Raw genomic sequence first — 21110 nt, 5'->3', positions numbered from 1 at the left:
AAGGGACAACCGGGTTTACTGGACTGCGTGGATTCGGTGGCCTGGCACATCAGACCCACAGGAGTAAAAGGCTCTAGTAGACACCGGTGCACAGTGTACCCTAATGCCATCAAGCTATAAAGGGGCAGGACCCATCTGTATTTCTGGGGTGACGGGGGGATCCCAACAGCTAACTGTATTGGAGGCTGAAGTGAGTCTAACTGGGAATGAGTGGCAAGAGCACCCCATTGTGACTGGCCCAGAGGCTCCGTGCATCCTTGGCATAGACTACCTCAGGAGAGGGTATTTCAAGGACCCAAAAGGGTACCGGTGGGCTTTTGGTACAGCTGCCTTGGAGACGGAGGAAATGAAACAGCTGTCCACCTTGCCTGGTCTCTCGGAGGACCCTTCTGTTGTGGGGTTGCTGAAGGTCGAGGAACAACAGGTGCCGATCGCCACTACAACGGTGCACCGGCGGCAATATTGCACCGAGACTCCCTGATTCCCATCCAGCTGGCTTTAGATATTGCTGAATGAGAAAAGTGGCCAGTACTTTACCTCTGTACTGACTCATGGATGGTGGCAAATGCCCTGTGGGCGTGGTTGCAGCAATGGAAGCAGAGCAACTGGCAGCGCAGAGGCAAACCCATCTGGACTGCCGCACTGTGGCAAGATATTGCTGCCCGGGTGGAGAACCTGGTTGTAAAAGTCCGCCACGTAGATGCTCATGTACCCAAGAGTCGGGCCACTGAAGAACATCAAAACAACCAGCAGGTGGGTCAGGCTGCTAAGATTGAGGTGGCTCAGGTGGATCTGGACTGGCAACATAAGGGTGAATTATTTCTAGCTCAGTGGGCCCATGACACCTCAGGTCACCAAGGAAGAGATGCAACATACAGATGGGCTCGTGATCGAGGGGTGGACTTGACCATGGACACTATTGCACAGGTTATCCATGAATGTGAAACATGCGCTGCAGTCAAGCAAGCCAAGCGGTTAAAGCCTTTTTGGTATGGAGGACGATGGCTGAAATATAAATATGGGGAGGCCTGGCAGATCGATTATATCACACTCCCACAAACCCGCCAAGGCAAGTGCCATGTGCTTACAATGGTGGAGGCAACCACCGGATGGCTGGAAACATATCCCGTGCCCCATGCCACCGCCTGGAACACTGGGCCTTGAAAAGCAAGTCTTACGGCAACATGGCACCCCAGAAAGAATTGAGTCAGACAATGGGACTCATTTCCAAAACAACCTCATAGACACCTGGGCCAAAGAGCACGTCATTGAGTGGGTGTATCACATCCCCTGTCATGCACCAGCCTCTGGGAAAATCAACGATACAATGAACTGTTAAAGACTACACTGAGAGCAATGGGTGGCGGGACGTTCAAACATTGGGATACACATTTAGCAAAGGCCACCTGGTTAGTCAACACTCGGGGATCTGCCAATCGAGCTGGCTGTGCCCAGTCAAAACTTTTACGTACTGTAGAAGGGGATAAAGTCCCTGTAGCGCACGTAAAAAATATGCTGGGGAAGACAGTCTGGGTTATTCCTGCCTCGGGCAAAGGCAAACCCATCCGTGGGATTGCTTTTGCTCAAGGACCTGGGTGCACTCGGTGGGTGATGCAGGAGGATGGGGAAGTCCGATATGCACCTCAAGGGGATTTGATTTTGGGTGAGAATGGCCAATGAATTAAATTGTATGATGTTAATTACTATGTAATACTGTATATCATCACTTCTGTGGTGGCTATATGCTATATCAATGGTATTACAGTAAGAATCACGTAGATTAATGAAGAATGAACTTTGATGAAACTGAGCGAAGTGCAGCGATGATAGAACCGGACAAGTGCAGCGGTGACGGGACCAAAACTGGTTTCAGCATGCAAAAAAAAAAAAAATCCAACACCACACACCATCTCTCCTGCCCTGAAGGACTGTTATGACAGATGGAGCCCAAAGTCATGGACTAAATGAACTCAACGAACATTTTAGAGGGATGGCCCGTAGACTAAGGGAATGATATCTCTGTGTGTATATATCAAAAGACAGGAAAAGTGATGGTGATTAATGGGAATTTCTTGAAAGTGTGGGGACCTGGGCATGACGTAGATGGTATAGAATAAGGGGTGGATACTGTCCTGGTTTCGGCTGGGATAGAGTTCATTTTCTTCCTATACCTACTAAGCTGGTACAGTGCTGCGTTTTGGATTTAGTATGAGAATAATGTTGATAACACACCGATGTTTTAGTTGTTGCTGAGCAGTGCTTACACTAGTCAAGGACTTTTCAGCTTCTCATGCCCTGCCAGTGAGAGGCTGGGAGGGGGCACAGCCAGGACAGCCAACCCAAACTGGCCACAGGGACATTCCACACCATGGGACGTCACGCTCAGTACATAAACTGGGGGGAGTTGGCCGGGGGAGGGGTGACCGCTGCTCGGGAACTGGCTGGGCATCAGTCGGCGGTGTATGCATTGTGCATCGCTTATTTTGTATATTCTTTTATCATTATCATTATTATTATTTTCCCTTCCTTTTCTGTCCTATTAAACTGTCTTTATCTCAACCCACGAATTTTGCTTTTTTTTTTTCCAATTCTCTCCCCCATCCCACTGCGGGGAGGGGGGGGAGTGAGCGAATGGCTGTGCAGTGTTTAGCTGCCTGGCGGGTTAAACCATAACACCGTACCACTAGACAGCAGCCATGAGCCACCAGGCTTCTCGCCGCCATCGCTGCCAGCATCCAACCAATGGTGGCGAGGAAATGACAGGGAGGCCACTGAGATGGCGGTGGGGTGGATGAGCAGGGGTGGGGGGTGATGCTTGCCATGGGGCCGCCTGCCATCACCTCACCCACATCCCCTCCCTGCAGCTCTACCCCACAGCAGCCTGAAGGGTGGTGAGGAGGGGGAGGACGTGGCCACCATCCAGCATCTCCCCTGTGAGATGGTGAGTTGAGTAGGGGTGGATGGCAGGTCTGGGGTCTCCCCCTGAAAGCAGGAGGGGTCCCAGGGTTGATGCTCTCCGCCCCTCTCTCCCCACAGCTACTGCACATCATCTCCTTCCTGATGCTGCCTGACCTGCTGAGACTGGGCCAGACCTGCCGCTACCTCCATGAGGTGTGTGACAGTGAGGCTGACAGGCGCCACCTCTGCACCCCTCCCCCTGCTGCCACCAGCGCCCGGCCCTGCAAGAGGGCCGCCATCAACTGTGAGTCTGCCATTGCCAATGGGGGGGGAGGGTGGCACTTTGTCCCACAGCCAATGACAATGTCCCTGCTTGCCCCCCTCCAGACACCAAGGGGCTGTACCTCCAGAGCCTGGGCCGCTGCTGGCAGTGAGCGCTGATGGCTCCATCCTGCCTCCCCCCGCCTCATGGCTACCGCAAGCTGGTGTGCCTGCCCAGCAGCACCTCTTCCTCCTGGATTACAGCGGGACCCTCTTCTTCCTCCATGACTCTGGCCATCACGCCTGCCACTGCCAGGTCCTCTCCCGTGGTGTCAAGGATGTACGCTGACCGGTCGCCCTCCCTTTCCCCCATGCCACCACCATGCCAGGTGACTGTCCCCTCCTCCCCACAGGCGACAGCGGATCCCCGTGGCAAGCCCACCCACGTCTACGCACTGAGGGGGCAGGAGCAGTGCAACACCCTGGAGGTGTATGACCCCACCAACACCCAGCGCATTTTCCGCATCAGCTTCCCCCCCTCCATCTGCTTCCAACAGGTGGTCGTCACCAGCACAGAGACAATGTGGAGCCTTCTGCTGCTCACAGGTTAGGGGGGACACTGAGGGGATGGGGGGGACACCTTGGGGTGAGGGGGAGACTGAGGGGGGGAGGAGACACCCGAAATTCAGCCCCCTGAACCCCCCATCTTTGAACACAGAGAGGGGGCAGGTGTACCACCTGTGGCTGGATGTGGCCCACTTGGCCCCACACCCCATTGGCCTCCGCCAGCCCGTCCACACCATGGTCACCGGCAGCGGCGCCATCGCCTTCCTCATGGTACATCCCCGCCAACCCCCAAAATTCCCTAAATTCACCCCAAAACCCACCCCCTCATGTGACCCGCGATCTCCCACAGAGATGGGGGATGTCTTCCTGCAGGCGCGAACCTCGGGGCACCCTGCCCACCCCGTGCCCATCCCCCTGCCGCTGCCCATCAAGGTAAGGGAGGGAAGCCCTAGGGTGGTCCCCACCACCCTGGGGGAGGTGTCCCCAGCAATGTCACCTCACTGTGACCCTGTCCCCAAGCTGGTGGCCTGCTCTGTGGGGTACAACCACCTGGGGCTGGTGGATGACCAGGGGCTAGTCTTCATGCAAGGGAGGAACTGCTACAGGCTGCTGGGGACTGGGACTGGCTGGACCGCATGGAGGTCACACAGGTGACAGGCTACCCCCTCCCTGTCCCCATCTCTGTCCTGTCACTGTCCCCACAGGTGTCCTGCCCACATCCCTGACCCCATCTCTGACCCCAGTGTCATCCCTGTAGGTGCCATGTCCCCATCACTGTCCCCGCAGGTGTCCTGTCCCCACCACGGTCCCCATCCCTGTCCCTGTCCCTGCAGGTGCCTTGTCCCCATCCCTGTCCCTGTGACTGTCCCCACAGGTGCCCTGTCCCCACTGGGGCTCTGTCCCCACCCCTGTCCCCCCTTGTCCCCGTCACTGTCCCCAGTGTCCCCAGTGTTGTTTTGATTTTCTTTACAGCCTAAAGCACCACATGCAGCAGGAGATACGGCCCCAGTAGCTGCCACATAGTCCTTTCAGTTCACATACACACGGGATAGAGAGTGAGATTACGCAGAGAGATCGTTAAGAAAAGATTTAATCAATATGAGTATTGATCAGGCGATTGATGGTCTCCTGCAGTTGCCTGGATCTTTCGTCCAGCCGCAAGGTGAGGGCAGCCAGTTTAGCATTTTTATGCTGCAGCCTCTCTGCCTCCTTGCGCGCTTCTGGAGAGCCTTCCTTTGTCAGGAAGCAGCTCTCCCTCTCAAGGGCACTCTGTTGCCTCTCTAGGTCTTCGAGAACACGCTGTAGATAGGTGTTCTGCTGCAGGAGCCGGCTGCATTTGCTGCCAAGCACCACCAAGTCTTCCCCCTCTGGCACCTGGAGCTGAGCATCTGCCACAGCCTTGTGTGCTGTTTGCTGCCCAGCCCTGTGGCTTTCCGGTGGTCTTTCCTGTAGTGCCGCCAGGGCCTGGGGCCCGTTTCTGCCAGAGGAGCAGGAGCTCTGCGTCTCCTGATGGCCCTGGTGCCCAGGAGGGCCTTTGGGCTGGGCCATGCCGGTGGAGGCGGGCAGCTTGCCCTCGAACTGCTGCAGGATGTATTTGATGAAGAGTCTGCTCTCCAGCTGCAGCTGGTTCTGGAGGTGGCGGATGCGGGCGGGCTGGTAGCCATCCGTCTCCCAGGGTAGCTTGCTGAGGACATCCTGGAGCTTGCTTCGGGCCTCCCTGCCGCTCCTGCTGGGCCTCACCATCTCCTTGGCCAGCTGCCGCTGCAGGTCCCGTGTCTGGTGAATGGCGGCGGTGCACTCCCGCCGCAGCAGCTCCTGTCCCTCGTGGAGCTCAGCCTCCTTCCAGCGCAGCAGCTGGCGGGTCTCTGCCACCCGCTGCCGCTGGTTCAGCTCCTGCAGCCGCCACACCTCCTGAGCCTGTCGCTTCTCCCACTCGGATTGGAGGCGGTCTGCCAGGAGCTGCTGCTCCCTTTCCAAAGCCGCCTTCAGCTCCTGGGTTTTGGCAGCAAAGCAGCGGCGCAGCTCTTGGGTGCGGAGCCGCTCTTCCTCCAGCTCAGCCCGTAGTGCTTCTAGCTCCCACCTCTGCCTCTCCTTCTGCGCAAGGCTGCCGGAGGCTTGTGCCGGGCCCTGGCAGGGCGAGGGGTGGCTGCGTGCCACAGGCCCCTGGCCCGCAGCACCCTGCATCATGGCGTCAGCCAGCAAACGCTGCTGCCAAAGATCACCAACAGCTGTGCTCCCTGGGTCTGCGAGGGGTGGCAGCCCCCCAACCCCGTTGGAGCCGCTGCCTCCCTTCAGCGTGTGGAAGCAAAGACAGCGTCTGCCATGGCCGGGGTAGGTGAGCGTGGCCTTAGATGCATGTCCTGGCCCTGAGCTCACAGTGGAGGTGTGGGGCCGTATGGCCTTATATGGTATGTCCTGCCCCCTGCTCACAATACAAGGGGTGGAGCCATATGGCCTTATGTGGTATGTCCTGCCCCCCCCCCCCCCCCCCCCCCGCCTGTTGGAGACCCAGCAGGTGACATTGCACTGCCCAAGGAGATGCTTCGGGGTTGCTCACTGGTCAGCCAGGATGGTCCCAGCAGCGTCTCCATGACTGGGGACCCTGGTGGCACCAGCAGAGCCATCCCCCACTGCAGTATCGGCTCACTGTCACTGCCCACGGAGCTGCTCACCCCTGACTACAGTGTACCTGAGACCACCAACGCAGTCCTGAGCATAGAGCAACTCGCCACCATTGGGATGGAGCCCCAGGAGCTGTGGTGGGATGCAGGGAGGGACCTGCCACCACCACAGCCTGGCATATCCCAGCCTGGCATGTCAGAAAAGCAGGGGAAAAAGCAGAAGAGCACCTGGCCAAACCCACCCAGCAAGCGCAGGGATGGGAGGGTGGGATTAGATCCACAGCAGGGATGAGATGGAGATGGGGGGTGGGGGGGAGTGGGTTGGAGGGGGAGTGGGTGTGGGGCTGGTGGTGGCGTAGTTGGGCAGGGGGTGTGTTATAATAGCTTTCATCACACATTTGCTCTTTTTCCATGAAAAGCCATTTCTCCAGAACTGCTCCGTGCCTGTGTGGGAGGGGGAGGGAGTGCAGGGGGCACCAGGAAATGGCACCAAGAGGTGCAAAAGCCCCGCTGAGCCCCAAATCAGAGCTGTTGAGCCCTGAAGGGCACCGAGCCACCCCCAGGGCTGAGTCACTGCCAGAGGGGCAGGGAATGGCAAGGGGTGACTGCCCTGTCCCCTTCCCTAGGCAAAGGAGCCCTTTGGATGGGGGAGCCAGGACAGATGGGTCCCTGCAGGACTCACAGACACAATCCCATGCAGAAAGCAGCACTGAGCCCCTGGGACAAGGACAGACCCAGGGGGCCAGAGGCGGGACAGACACACACATCAACAAGGGCTGCAACGCCTTCATCTTGAACACGACCAGTGTCCCCTCCAGCCGGGAAAAGGCTCAGTGCAAAGTCCTAAAGCCTCAAGACAATCACACCCTTCCTCGGGTCCCACTGAGCTCAGCTCCAGAGCCCAACTTTGCCTCACTGCCACAGCAAAATAACCCCAAATCACCCCAATAATGCTGAGGGAGGGAGCTGCAGGCCAGGCAGGGACCCTCCTCCCCTTGTCTGGCTGTACCCTGGGCAGCTGCAAGACCAGGAAGGGCAGAAAAAATAAAATAAAAAAATCACTGCACTGGCCAGAAAGTGCCTGTAAACTTCATCTCTCTTTATTGACCATTTCCCATCCCAGCTCCATAACCTGGGGCCAATGCAGCCAATGGCACCTTTGGGAAGCAGCGTCACCTTTCCGGGTCTGGCTTGCAGAAGGTGCAGGGTGAGGTCCCCGTCGGGGCAGTGTCCCAGCACTGGAGGTCGGTGGGGCTAAGCCCCTTCCTTAGGGCAGCCCCAGTGATGCTACTGGCGCAGTGGGAGCTGGGCTGGACCCTGGGCAGGTGCCGTCCTGTTCACATAGCACAGCACAGTGCAGCTCCTGGTGCTGCTGCCACTCAGTGTCTCGCCTCACACGCTGACCCACCCCAAGCATCGTCCTGGATCCAAAAATCCTGTCCCCTGGAGCAGCTGCACCGCCACTGCCCACAGCTCCTGGGGACCACAGGGTATTATTCTGCTCAAGAGAAGGAAGAAACCAGAATAAAAGAAAAATCCCAGAACCCAAACTTCAGGGCTGACCAAAAGCTAGAGCATGTTATTAAGGGCATTGTCCAAATGCCTCTTAAACACAGACAGTCATGGGGCATCGACCACCTCTCCAAGAAGTCTGTTCCAGGATTTGAACACCCTCTCAGTAAAGAAATTATTCCTAATGTCAAGTCTGAGCCTCCCCTGATGCAGCTTTGAACCACTCCCAGGCGTCCTGTCCCTGGATCCCAGGGAGAAGAGATCAGCACCTCCCTCTCCATGTTCCCTCCTCAGGAAGCTGCAGAGAGCGATGAGGTTGCTCCTCAGCCGCCTCCTCTCCAAACGAGACAAACCCGGAGTCCTCAGGCGCTCCTCACAGGACATGCCTTCCAGCCCTGTCACCAGCTTTGTTGCCCTCCTCTGGACGCGTTCAAGGACCTTCACATCCTTCTCAAATGGTGGGAGCCCAGAACTGTACACAGTATTCAAGGTGAGGCTGCACCAACACTGAATACAATGGGATAATCACTTCTTCTGGCCAGCTGGTTATACTGTGTTTAATGCACTCCAGGATGCGGTTTGCCCTCTTGGCTGCCTGGGCACACTGCTGGCTCCTATTGAGCCTGCTGCCAACCAGCACGCCCAGATCCCTTTCTGCAGGGCTGCTCTCCAGACACGCCTCTCTCAGTTTAGACTTGTGCCCAGCATTACTCTGTCCCAGGTGCAGAATCCGGCACTTGGACTTGTTCAATTTCATGCCATTGATGATTGCCCAATGCTCCCATCTATCTAGATCGCTCTGTAAGGCCTCTTGTCCCTCAAGAGAGTCAACAGCACCTCCCAGTTTGGTATCATCAGCAAGCTTGCTAATGGTGCATTCAACTCCTGCATCCAGATCATTGATCAAAATATTGAATAGCACTGGCCCTAGGGTTGAGCCCTGAGGAACACCACTGGTGACCGGTCGCCACCCAGATGTAGCCCCATTCACTGCAGCCCTTTGAGCCCAGCCATCCAGGGGCAGTTCTTCACCAGTTCTTCACCCAGCGCACCGTGAACCTGCTCATCCCACAGCTGGACAACTTGTCCAGAAGGATACTATGAGGGACAGTATCAAAAGCCTTACTAAAATCCAGAAAAGCCACATCCACCGCCTTCCCTTCGTCCACGAGGCGGGTGACCTTATCATAGAAGGATATCAAATTAGTTCAACAGGACTTTCCTTTTGTGAACCCATGTTGACTGTGCCTGATTGCATTGTCCTTTAAATGCCTTTCAGTAGCACTCAGGATGATCTTCTCTGTAATTTTTCCAGGTGCTGAGGTTAGACTTATAGGTCTGTCATTTGCTGGGTCTTCCCTCACACCCTTCTTGTCAACTGGAATAATGTTGGCTAGCTTCCAGTCAACAGGGACCTCCCCAGACTCCCAAGACCTTTGGTAGATGATAGAGAGGGGTCCTGCCATAACATCCGCTATCTCCTTCAGAACTCTGGGATGAATCCCATCAGGCCCCATAGACTCGTAAACATTCAGCTGATACAGCTGGTCCCTTACAATTTCAGTGTCCACAAAGGGAAAGCCACTGTTCCCACACTCATGGTCCTCCAACTCAGGGGACCGGGCAGCCCAAGGTCTATCAGTATTATTAAACACTGAGGCAAAAAAAGCATTGAACGCCTCCACTTCTTCTTCATCCCTATTAGTTGGCTGACCATCTTCAACAAGTATCACTCCAATGTTTTCTTTAGACCTCCTCTTGCCATTAACATATTTAAAAATCCCTTCTTGTTATCTGAAACAATACCGGCCAGTTTCAACTCTAATTGAGCTTTGGCCATTCGTGTCTTCTCCCTGTATGTGTGAACGACGGCTCTGTAATCTTCCTGCGAAGCCTGACCTTGTTTCCAGAGATCGTACAATTCCTTTTTCCTCTTGAGCTCCGTGAGGAGTTCCCTGTTCAGCCAAGCTGGTCTTCTGCCTTGCTTGCTTGGCTTATGACACAGTGGAATTGCCTGCTCCTGTGCTTCTCAAAGGTGCTTCTTAAAGACTGACCAGCACTCATGGACTCCTAAGCCCTCAGAAGCAGATTCCCAGGGTACTCTGCTGAATAGCTTAAAGTTTGCTCTCCTGAAGTCCAAGGTGGCAACTCTGCTGTCCTTTTCTCTCATTACACTGACAAGCTTGAACTCAAACCATTTTGTGATCACTGTGGCCAAGACAGCCACCTACCATCACATCCCCCATAAGTCCTTCTCTACTCACAAACAGCAAGTCTAGGAGGGCATCTTTCCTAGTTGGCCCACTGAGTACCTGTGACAAGAAGTTATCTCCTACAAACTTCAAGAATTTCCAAGACCTGCTTCTCACAGCAACATGATATTCCCAGCTGATGTCTGGGAAGTTGAAATCTCCCATAAGGACAAGGGCTACCCACCCAGAAATGTCTCCTAATTGCCTGTAGAATAACTCATCAGTGCTAACATCCTGGCTGGGTGATGGGTAGTAGACACCCACTACGACATCTCCTCTGTTTTCCATCCCCCTAATCCTCACCCAGAGGCTCTCAACCACATCATCACTAACTGTAAGGACTGTGCAAGCAAACCTCTCCCTTACGTACAGTGCAACACCTCCACCTCGCCTGCCCTGCCTACACCTTCTGAACAGCCTGTAGCCCTCGATCGCAGCACTCCAGGCATGGGACTCGTTCCACCAAGTCTCACTAATACCGATGATATTGTAGTTCTGGGAACGGACCAAGGCTTCCAGTTCATCCTGCTTGCTTCTCATACTGCCTGCATTGGTGTACAAGCATTTCAGATAGGCTCCTGCGCCCTCCATGCTCCCAGGAGCAGTGTAAATGTTCCCACTAGCACTGTCACCCTCAGGCAATGCCACGCCAACCCTTGGCTTACCTACTGCAGTCCTGTTGGAATACCCTTCCCCCATCGATTCTAGTTTAAAGCACTCTTGATCAGCCCCACCAGCTTACATCCAAAGACCCCTTTTCCCCACCGGGACAGGTGGATCCTGTCAGCCCCCAACAGACCTTGTCTCTCAAAAGCTCTTCCATGGTTTAAAACCCCAAAGTTTTGGCAGAGGCATCAGTCCTGGAGCCAGGTATTGACATCCTGGGCTCACCTGTTTCTTCCAGAGTCTCCCCCCATTACTGGGAGGATTGAGGAAAATACTACCTGTGCTCCTGAATTTTTTAGCCTTCTTCCCAGGGCTCTGAAGTCTTTTTTGATTGACCTCAGACTTTTTGTTGTGACATCATTCGTACCCACGTGAAGGAGCAGAAATGGATAGTAGTCGGAAGTTTGAACTAGGTTCTTCAGTCTTGTGGTGATGTCCCTAATTCGGGCCCCAGGGAGGCAGCAAACTTCCCTGAAAGAGGGTCCGGTCTGCAAACGGGTGCTTCCATTCCACACAGAAGGCAATTGCCAATGACCATAACTCACCGTTGTTTCTTCTCAGTGCTGGTCTTAATGCATGTTTTGTTACAAGGGGTTGGTCTCTCTGATCTTGGCAGGACTGCTTGCAGAGCTTCCTCCTCTTTCTCATTATGCGCTTCATCTACCGTACCCAGGGTCTTGTACCTGTTCTGTAAGGGTATGGTAGAGGGTAACTTAGAGGGTAAGAAGGGGTTTCTCTTACCACTTCTTCCACCCCTCCTTATCACTTGTGACACCACCTTCCTCCTGGCACAAAGCAAATCTAGGACCTGCCTCTGTAGTGACCACGCTGAGTTGGCTTTCTTGCATCATAGATGGCAGAGTACGGCTCCATTGATCAATCTCCCACTCAGACTCTCGAATACTCCTCAGTCTGCTCATCTCCTCCTGCAGCTCAGCCACCAAGCAGAGCAGTTCATCAGTGTGGTCACACCTCCTGCAGTCTGGCTTGCAACCACTTTCCACCTCTAGGAATATCCCTTCACTGATCCCACAGCCGGAAAACTGGGTGGTCGCATGCTTGAGCAGGAGCTCTGTCTGCGTGGCTGCATTGGTTCTGCCAGGTGCTAGAAGCTCAGGAGAAGCAGGGGACGCTGCTTTTTGCTGGGAGGTCACCATTCTGCCACGTGCCTGCCTGCTGCCACGCACCTGCCCGGTGGGAAATACATATGCTCTGGCATACGTTGTAATCAGCTGGGCTGATTGTTTTCACCTGCTTAAATCTCCCACGCTGCCGGGTGCAGGCTCCGCCCCTTGCTGTCTCCCCCAGTCAGTGAGTCTGGGGTCAGTTGCTTGGGGAACGTCCCCTGTTCAGACACACCTCTACTTGTCCACGTGTATCCCTCCTTGTGTGTCCCGCTGCTGCTTGCTGCTGCCGCTCTGGGCAGGGGAGCCCAGAGGGCTGGCCAGCAGTGCTGGAATGTGGGGAGAGCCTGTGGGACTTTGTCCTGCAGCCTCCCAGGGAGGCACGAGGTGTTACCAAGTGAACCCTCTTGCCTTATGTGCCTGGAGACATCTGCCATGGCTAGATGCCTATGAAGACATGATGGCAGATGCCATGCCATCTGCCTAGGAAGACATGGCCAAGGCCTCAGTGACTGGCGTGAAACACCGATGCCAAGAACAAGACAACAGATGGGGGGATGGAGTGGGCAGTGGCACTGTGGTAACCCCAGACACGTGTGCTGGGGCCACAGCGCTGCCAGGGTGAGCACCATGGGTGAGGATGGTCTGTTGTGACGTCCCTGAGCGATGGACAGTGATGTCACCAAGCGATGGGTTCTGATGTCACTGAGTCCCCGAGTGATGGGTTCTGTTGTCCCGAGGGATGGACTGAGACGTCACCAAGCGATGGACTGTGATGTCCCCAAGCAATGGATTGTGACCAGGCGTCCCTCCCTGGGCACAGAATCTCACCCAGCCAGCCCATGCCCGCATTCTAGCTGAGCGAGTTTGCGAGGTTTGGAGTGTTGAGAAAGACCTTGGTACTAGTGTCGTTCCCGATTCTCTCCCCCATCCCACTGTGGGGGGGGAGTGAGTGAACAGCTATGTGGTGTTTAGCTGCCTGCCGGGTTAAACCACAACACCCCCCAACCGGCTCTGCCCACCAATATCTCACCCCATCACCCCTCTTCGCTTCCCCCAATAGAGATGTTCCCTCTCCAGCTGCCGATGGTGTCGGAGGTGCCCAGTGTGAGCTTCACCACCCCAGCCATGCTGCCAGCACTGTTGGCGTGCTGCCCTCTGTCCCAGGGCTGCCTGTGTCCTGTGAGCCTGACCAGGTCCACACTATCACCCACCAGCTGGCACAGGCCACCATATGGCAGGGGGTGCCAGGGCCCCTGAGGGCCCCAGGGCAGGTGGTGCAGCTCCCCCCGCGGGGTGCAGCCCCCCCCAGTGGTGCAGTTCCTCCACGGGGTGCAGCTCCCCTGCATGCCTGCTCCCTGTCCCCCTGCCTATGGCTGGGGACAGCAGGTGGTGACGGGGATACTGGTGCCCCACCAGCCAATGGGGCTGGGGACGTGGGCCATGGTCCATGGGGAACCCCTGTATACCATGGCTCAGCACTGGGTGCAGGGTGTCCCTGTGGTCCACACCCTACCCAGCAGCACCAAGAAGCCGTCGGAGGCCTCTGACAATGACATGGTGGTCATTGAGTACAGCGTCCTCACCATCAGCCCCCACCAGCCCACCCCAGCTCCGCCAACCAGCAGAACCAAGACAAAGCCCAAAGGTGAGGTTTAGGGGGTAGCAGAGCCTGCAGGTGGGCAGCCAAGCTGAGGAAAGCTTGCATTGTCCCAGGGTTGGGTTGGTTTTGATTGCTTTTTCAGCAGGGGTGACCATCCTGGAGGCCCTGGAGAAGCCCCTGGACCTGCCCAAGCTGGGGCCAGACGCCTTCGCCGAGGCCTGTCCTGAGCTGGCAGGGGACAACCTGCAGTTTCAGGACGAGCAGTCATTCACCATGGACATCACCAACACACTTGCCTGGCTTGACACCATGGACGGCAAGGACACCATCCTCAATGTCCCCGAAGTTCCCAACAGCCCCTGCTTGACCGCCCTCCTCAACAAGCTCCCTGACCTCTCAGAGTATGTGGTGGAAGGTAGCTGCCCCAAGGAGCAAGCGGCAGTGGCGGGGCTAGGGGACAGCGAGGATACTGTCCCCGATGTCCCCAATGTCTCCTACTTGACCACCTACCTCAACAAGTTCCCTGACCTCTTGGAGTACAGGGCAGAGGGTGACTGCCCCAAGGAGCAAGCAGCGGCAATGATGCCGGGGGACAGCGAGGACACCATCCCTGATGACCCCAACAGCTCCACCTTGACTGCCTTCCTCAACAAGCTCTCTGAGTATGTGGCAGAGGGCAGCTGCCCCAAGGAGTGAAAGTCAGTGGTGGGGCTGGGGGACGGCAAGGACACTGTCCCTGATGTCCTCGACATCTCCAACAGTCTCACCAGCACCACCTTTCTCAACCAGCCCCCGACTTCTCAGAGTACGGGGCAGAGGGCGACTTCTCCGAGGACTGAGTGGCGGCAGTGATGCTGGGGGAAGCCAACCCCTTCTCAGGGGTGGCAATGTCTCCCTTGCTGGACCCCAAGGGGAAGCAGGGTGGGGTGGCAGCAGTCCTCCCCACCTGGCTGCCAGAGAGTCCCATGGAAAGTCCCTTGAAGGGTTGTCCAGAGGGTGTCCTGAAGGGTCCTCCTGACAGTCCCTTGGAGAGTCCCTTGAAAGGTCGCCAAGAGGGTCCTCCAGAGAATCCCCTGAAGAGTCCTCTGGAGATACCTCTGCTGAGCCCCGTGGCTGCCCCCCAGTGTCACCTGCCCCGCATGGCCCAACTGGTGGAGGAGGTGCTCTGGAGGCAGCCCCGAGTGGTTTTGACCCACTTGCCACTGCTGCCGGGCGTTGTCTCCTGCTGGGTGGTGCCCAGATCAGGAGAGGCGGGTGTCAAGTAGGCCAAGCGCCCTGCACCAGCCAGCACTCCCAAGACGCAAGAGACCTCCCTTCAGGACAACATCCCACCCAAGAAGAGGAAGAAGATGGTGGTGTGCTGGGTGGAAAAACACTTGAAAACCCTGTGGGAGGGGAAGCTGGATGGGGACGGTGCAGCAGCAGGCAGCAGCAGGTAGCAAGCAGGCAGCAGCAAGCGGAGGGCATCCGACGGCAACAACGTGCCCACCAAGCAAGCCAGAACCCTGAGGGACGTTGGGGGACAAAGTGCCCCATGTCCCCCTGACCGCTGTTGATAGGTTGATGGAGAAGGTGTGGAGCACAGGTCCCTGCGACATGCGACCTGCACCTGCCCACTCCAGCCCCATCCCTCTCCCATATCTCTATTTCTTTCTTAATTCATTAGAGTTTTGATGTTTGTTTCACAGCACCTCTGCCTGTGGTCATTTTTGCAGTGGGAGGCGGGGGGGTTAACGCAGCCCCTGCTGCAGACATAGATCTGACTCTCCACGTCTTCACCCCAGTATATGAGGCATCCCCCATGATTCTGGATAGAGACATTCAATCAGAACCTTGATTCCCAGACTTGGGGTAAACAAACTAGAAAGAGCTCTTAAAAAAAATCTATCCACTACCATGGAAACCACAGACAATCACACAGTAGATGCCACTTTAGCCCTGAAACAGGAAAATTCTTTAGCTTTGACAGTAGGACAAAATCATCTAGTACTTAATATGCTTACCCGGCAACAAGGAGGTGTCTGTGCATTGATTCATACCACTTGTTGCACTAATGTTAACAAATATCGACAAATCAAACATGACGTCCATGCCACTTCCAAACATTTACAAACGTTACATCAAATTGCAATACCTCCTGGTGGATTTTCACTTTCTGACCTGTTTACTTGGATACCATCCTTAAATTTGCAAAAAATACTAACAAAAACTCTTATTATTGTAATATTCTTCATCCCATTAATAACTTCTGTTTGGATTGTGATTAAGCTTTGCTTTGCCATATGTCATAGAACCAAATGATTGAACACACTGACAGCAATTAATCTTGCATTTGCCCCCTGCTTGGGAAAGTCCTCCTCCTCCTCCACCATCTCTCCATTCACACCCAGCCATTTCGCACATGTAGAGGCAAGAGAGGCTCGCACCCTCACTCTGTAGGGCTGTTACCCCAACCACTGGATCACGCCATTACCCATGCCATAAGGGGTGGAGTGTGGCGAGACATTCCTGATCTTGGGTATGGCATGGGACAGTGGAAAGCACTTAAATAGCGTGCTTGCACTGCTCACACAGCCACATGGACCCACTCGCACGCAGAAACCTGTGACCAACCACGTCTAACTACTTGCGGATCACCAGTCCTTTTGAGACACGTCCAGCTTTGTACATAAAGGATGTGTCTACATCAACCTTTCAGTCGTATGACTGAACAGAGAAAGCGCAATCCCATAAATAAGGCGACCCAATGCTAACTTGGGGTAGCTCTTGTTGGCTGGTCCAGGAGTGCTGCCCAGCAAAGGAGATGTCCTTACATTGTGATGGAGAACACAACAGGTCAACAATTTCCCCAACTGTTGCTCACCAGCGGGTAAGATTAATGGTTAACGGTGTTGTACCTTGCCTACATGGCAAGTGAGATTTCCCCTTCTGTCTTTCACTCATGCTTAGATTGCTTGCACTCCACTCAGGCTTAATTATATTGATTGTCAACTTATATTATTATAATAAGGTTGATCAGACTTGGTCCATAGACCATTGCCGTTTTATCGTCCGATACCCACAGAAGCTTTGTTGTGTGACAGGCATCCACCTCTGATGGAAGTTCTAAGCTATAGCCTGTGTTTGGCAAAGAAAGCTGGTGAGAGAAGCACCAGGATGTACGCAAAGAGAAAGCCCAATAGAAGTTTCCTCTGCCAATCTAAAAATTGAAGGGGAAAAAAGGACTCAAAAACCAGAGCGGCCTTTTCCATCACCTCGACTTAAAGTAGAGCAAGCAGTTTTTATTTTAACACTGTTGAAGAAATCCGTAATAAGGCCTCCTTCAGAACACTGCTTTGGGGTTCAAGAGGCTCAGGTAGACCAGGTTAAATGCTCAGAGCTACCAACACAGAACAGGGAAATGAGAAGGCTATTATATAAAGTAATATTTGTACAAGGAAAAAAAAATTCACCTTTTTCATGATTATAACAACTGTGATGTTTACTTCAGAAAAAGATGGGAATGAGGGAAAATAACCTGCCTAGGTTGAAGGTAGAGCGTGACCAGTTAAGGAATGACCAGGGATTACTCCATCCAGGGAGGGCAGGAAAGACATCCCAGGATTAGGGTGAATTTTACTTCTAATGAAACAGCATCAACACCCTGGCAGCGTGAAGGTTACAGAAGACTACTGAGAAGACTGCAGTCCCAGGCATTTTGTGGGACCATTATCCTCCAAGGGGCTTTGCCTTGGCAAAGCAACAGCAAACAAAACATTGCCATTTGAGCACTCGAACTACGATGTCACGATCCCAAGGGGCTCAAGTCTGTAAGACTCGGATAGACTTAGCTGAGAAAACAGTGAGTCCAAATGAAATGTACCTCCAGGAGATAAAACTGTCGGAAGGAGCTGGCTCATCCTGGGACTCGGTACCACTCAGCCACACAACCTGCAGTCCAGAAGTACCCCTGAAAAGACCTCGACGGCCTGCATTAACACACCGGCACGCACTTGCAAAGTAAACACTGCCAAGTCATCTCTTATTTACATCACATACAGAGGACCCAATTTAGCAAACTGAGCCTTACTTCTGCTGAAACTTTCCTTAGAATCATAGAATCATAGAATCATTAAGGTCAGAAAAGACCTCTAAGATCATCGAGTCCAACCGTCAACCCAACACCACCATGTCCACTAAACCATGTCCCTAAGTGCCGCATCTACACGTCTTTTAAATACCTCCAGGGATGGTGACTCCAGGCTGGGCAACCTGTTCCAATGTTTCACCACTCTTTCAGTAAAGAAATTTTTCCTCATGTCCAATCTAAACCTCCCCTGGCACAACTTGAGGCCGTTTCCCCTCGTCCTATCACTAGTTACTTGGGAGAAGAGACCGACACCCACCTCGCTACAACCTCCTTTCAGGGAGTTGTAGAGAGCGATGAGGTCTCCCCTCAGCCTCCTCTTCTCCAGGCTAAACAACCCCAGTTCCCTCAGCCGCTCCTCATCAGACTTGTTCTCCAGACCCCTCACCAGCCTCGTTGCCCTTCTCTGGACACGCTCTAACACCTCGACGTCCTTCTTGTAGTGAGGGGCCCAAAACTGAACACAGTATTCGAGGTGCGGCCTCACCAGGGCCGAGTACAGGGGCACGATCACTTCCCTACTCCTGCTGGCCACACTCTTTCTGATACAGGCCAGGATGCCCTTGGCCTTCTTGGCCGCCTGGGCACACTGCCAGCTCATGTTCAGCCGGCTGTCGACCAGCACCCCCAGGTCCTTTTCCGACAGGCAGCTTTCCAGCCACTCTTCCCCAAGCCTGTAGCGCTGCATGGGGTTGTTGTGACCCAAGTGCAGGACCCGGCACTTGGCCTTGTTGAATCTCATACAGCTGGCCTCGGCCCATCGATCCAGCCTGTCCAGGTCCCTCTGCAGAGCCTTCCTACCCTCGAGCAGATCAACACTCCCGCCCAACTTGGTGTCGTCTGCAAACTGACTGAGGGTGCACTCAATCCCCTCATCCAGATCATTGATAAAGATATTGAACAAGACCGGCCCCAAAACTGAGCCCTGGGGAACACCGCTCGTGACCGGCCGCCAACTGGATGTAACATTCATGTAACATCATCCATTCACCACAACTCTCTGGGCCCGGCCATCCAGCCAGTTTTTGACCCAGTGCAGAGTCCACCTGTCTAAGCCGTGAGCCTCCAGCTTCTCTAGGAGAATGCTGTGGGAGACGGTGTCAAAGGCCTTACTGAAGTCCAGGTAGACCACATCCACAGCCTTTCCCTCGTCCACTAGGCGGGTCACCTGGTCATAGAAGGAGATCAGGTTGGTCAAGCAGGACCTGCCTTTCATGAACCCGTGCTGGCTGGGCCGGATCCCCTGGTTGTCCCGCTCATGCCTTGTGAGCGCCCTCAAGATGAACCACTCCATAATCTTCCCCAGCACCGAGGTCAGGCTGACAGGCCTGTAGTTCCCCGGATCCTCCTTCTGGCCCTTCTTGTAGATGGGCATCACATTGGCAAGCCTCCAGTCACCCGGGACCTCCCCCGTTAACCAGGACTGCTGATAAATGATGGAGAGTGGCTTGGCGAGCTCCTCCGCCAGCTCCCTCAGCACTCTCGGGTGGATCCCATCCGGCCCCATAGACTTGTGAGTGTCCAGGTGGTGTAGCAGGTCATTGACTGCTTCCTCTTGGATTATGAGGGGTTCATCCTGCTCGCCTTCCCTGTCTTCCAGCTCGGGGGGCCGAGTACCCTGAGGATAACTGGTCTGCCTGTTAAAGACTGAGGCAAAGAAGGCATTGAGTACTTCAGCCTTTTCCTCATCCTCGGTGACAATGTTCCCCCCTGCATCCAATAAGGGATGGAGATTCTCCTTGGCTCTCTTCTTGTCATTAATATATTTGCAAAAACATTTTTTGTTGTCTTTAAGGACAGCGGCCAGATTGCGTTCTAGCTGGGCTTTTGCCTTTCTCATTTCCTCTCTGCATGACCTAATGAGATCCCTGTACTCTTCTTGAGTCACCTGCCCCTTCTTCCACAAGTGGTAAACTCTCCTTTTTTTCCTGAGTCCCAGCAAAAGCTCCCTGTTCAGCCAGGTTGGTCGTCTTCCCCGCCCGTTCTTCTTACAGCGTATGGGGACAGCCTGCTCCTGCGCCTTTAAGACTTCCTTCTTGAAGAACATCCAGCCTTCCTGGACCCCTTTGCCCTTCAGGACTGTCTCCCAAGGGACTCTCTCAACCAGTGTCCTGAACAGGCCAAAGTCCGCCCTCCGGAAGTCCATGGTTGCGGTTTTGCTGGTCCCCCTCCTCACTTCACCAAGAACTGAGAATTCTATCATTTCATGGTCACTAAGCCCAAGATGGCCTCTGACCACCACATCTCCCACCAGTCCTTCTCTGTTTGTAAACAGCAGGTCGAGCGAGGCACCTCCCCTGGTAGGCTCACTTACCAGCTGTGTCAGGAAGTTGTCTTCCACACACTCCAGGAACCTCCTAGACTCCTTCCTCTCTGCCGTGTTGTATTTCCAGCAGACGTCCGGGAAGTTGAAGTCCCCCATGAGAACAAGGGCTAGCGATTGAGAGACTTCTGCTAGCCGCTTGTAGAAGGCTTCATCCGCCTCTTCATCCTGGTTGGGTGGTCTGTAACAGACTCCCAGCAGGATATCTGCCTCGTTGGCCTTCCCCCTCATCCTTACCCATAAACACTCGACCGTATCATCATCACAATTGTTGAGCTCTATACAATCGAAACACTCCCTAACATACAGAGCCACCCCACTGCCTCTCCTTCCTCGCCTGTCCCTTCTGAAGAGTTTATAGCCATCCATTGCAGTACTCCAATCGTGAGAGTCACCCCACCATGTTTCTGTGATGGCGACTAAGTCATATCTATCCTGCTGCACAATGGCTTCCAGCTCCTCTTGTTTGCCACCCATGCTGCGTGCATTGGTGTAGATGCACTTGAGCTGGGCTATCGATTTCACCCCCAGCATTGGCACGCCACCCCTAGGCTCATCTCTAGTGAGCCTGGTTTTATCCCGTTCCCGCTTCGAACCTAGTTTAAAGCCCTCTCAATGAGCCCTGCCAATTCATGAGCAAGAATCCTTTTTCCCCTGTGAGATAGCTGAACTCCATCTGTAGCCAGCAGGCCCGGTGCCGTGTAAACCTCCCCATGATCAAAAAAGCCAAAATTCCTCCGATGGCACCAGCCCCTGAGCCACGTGTTGATCAGGTGTGTTTTCCTGTTCCTTTCAGTATTCTTCCCTGCCACTGTAGGGATAGAGGAAAACACTACCTGTGCTCCCGATCCTTCAACCAGTCGCCCCAGTGCCCTGAAGTGCCTTTTGATCACTGCAGGACTTCTCTCTGCAACCTCATCACTGCCAGCCTGTATAACCAACAGCAGGTAGTAGTCGGAAGGCTGTACCAGACCAGGGAGTTTCCTAGTGATGTCTCTGACCCGGGCCCCAGGGAGGCAGCAGACTTCCCTGTGGGATGGGTCCGGTCAGCATATTGGGCCCTCTATTACCCTCAGAAGGGAATCGCCTATGACAATTACCCTCCTTTTTTTCTTAGCAGAGGCAGTCATAATGCGTGGGGCTGACTGCCTCACCTT

This window comes from Aptenodytes patagonicus, chromosome 21 (assembly GCF_965638725.1).
Source record: "Aptenodytes patagonicus chromosome 21, bAptPat1.pri.cur, whole genome shotgun sequence".
Lineage (NCBI taxonomy): Eukaryota > Metazoa > Chordata > Aves > Sphenisciformes > Spheniscidae > Aptenodytes > Aptenodytes patagonicus.
This window is presented reverse-complemented; position numbering follows the sequence as displayed.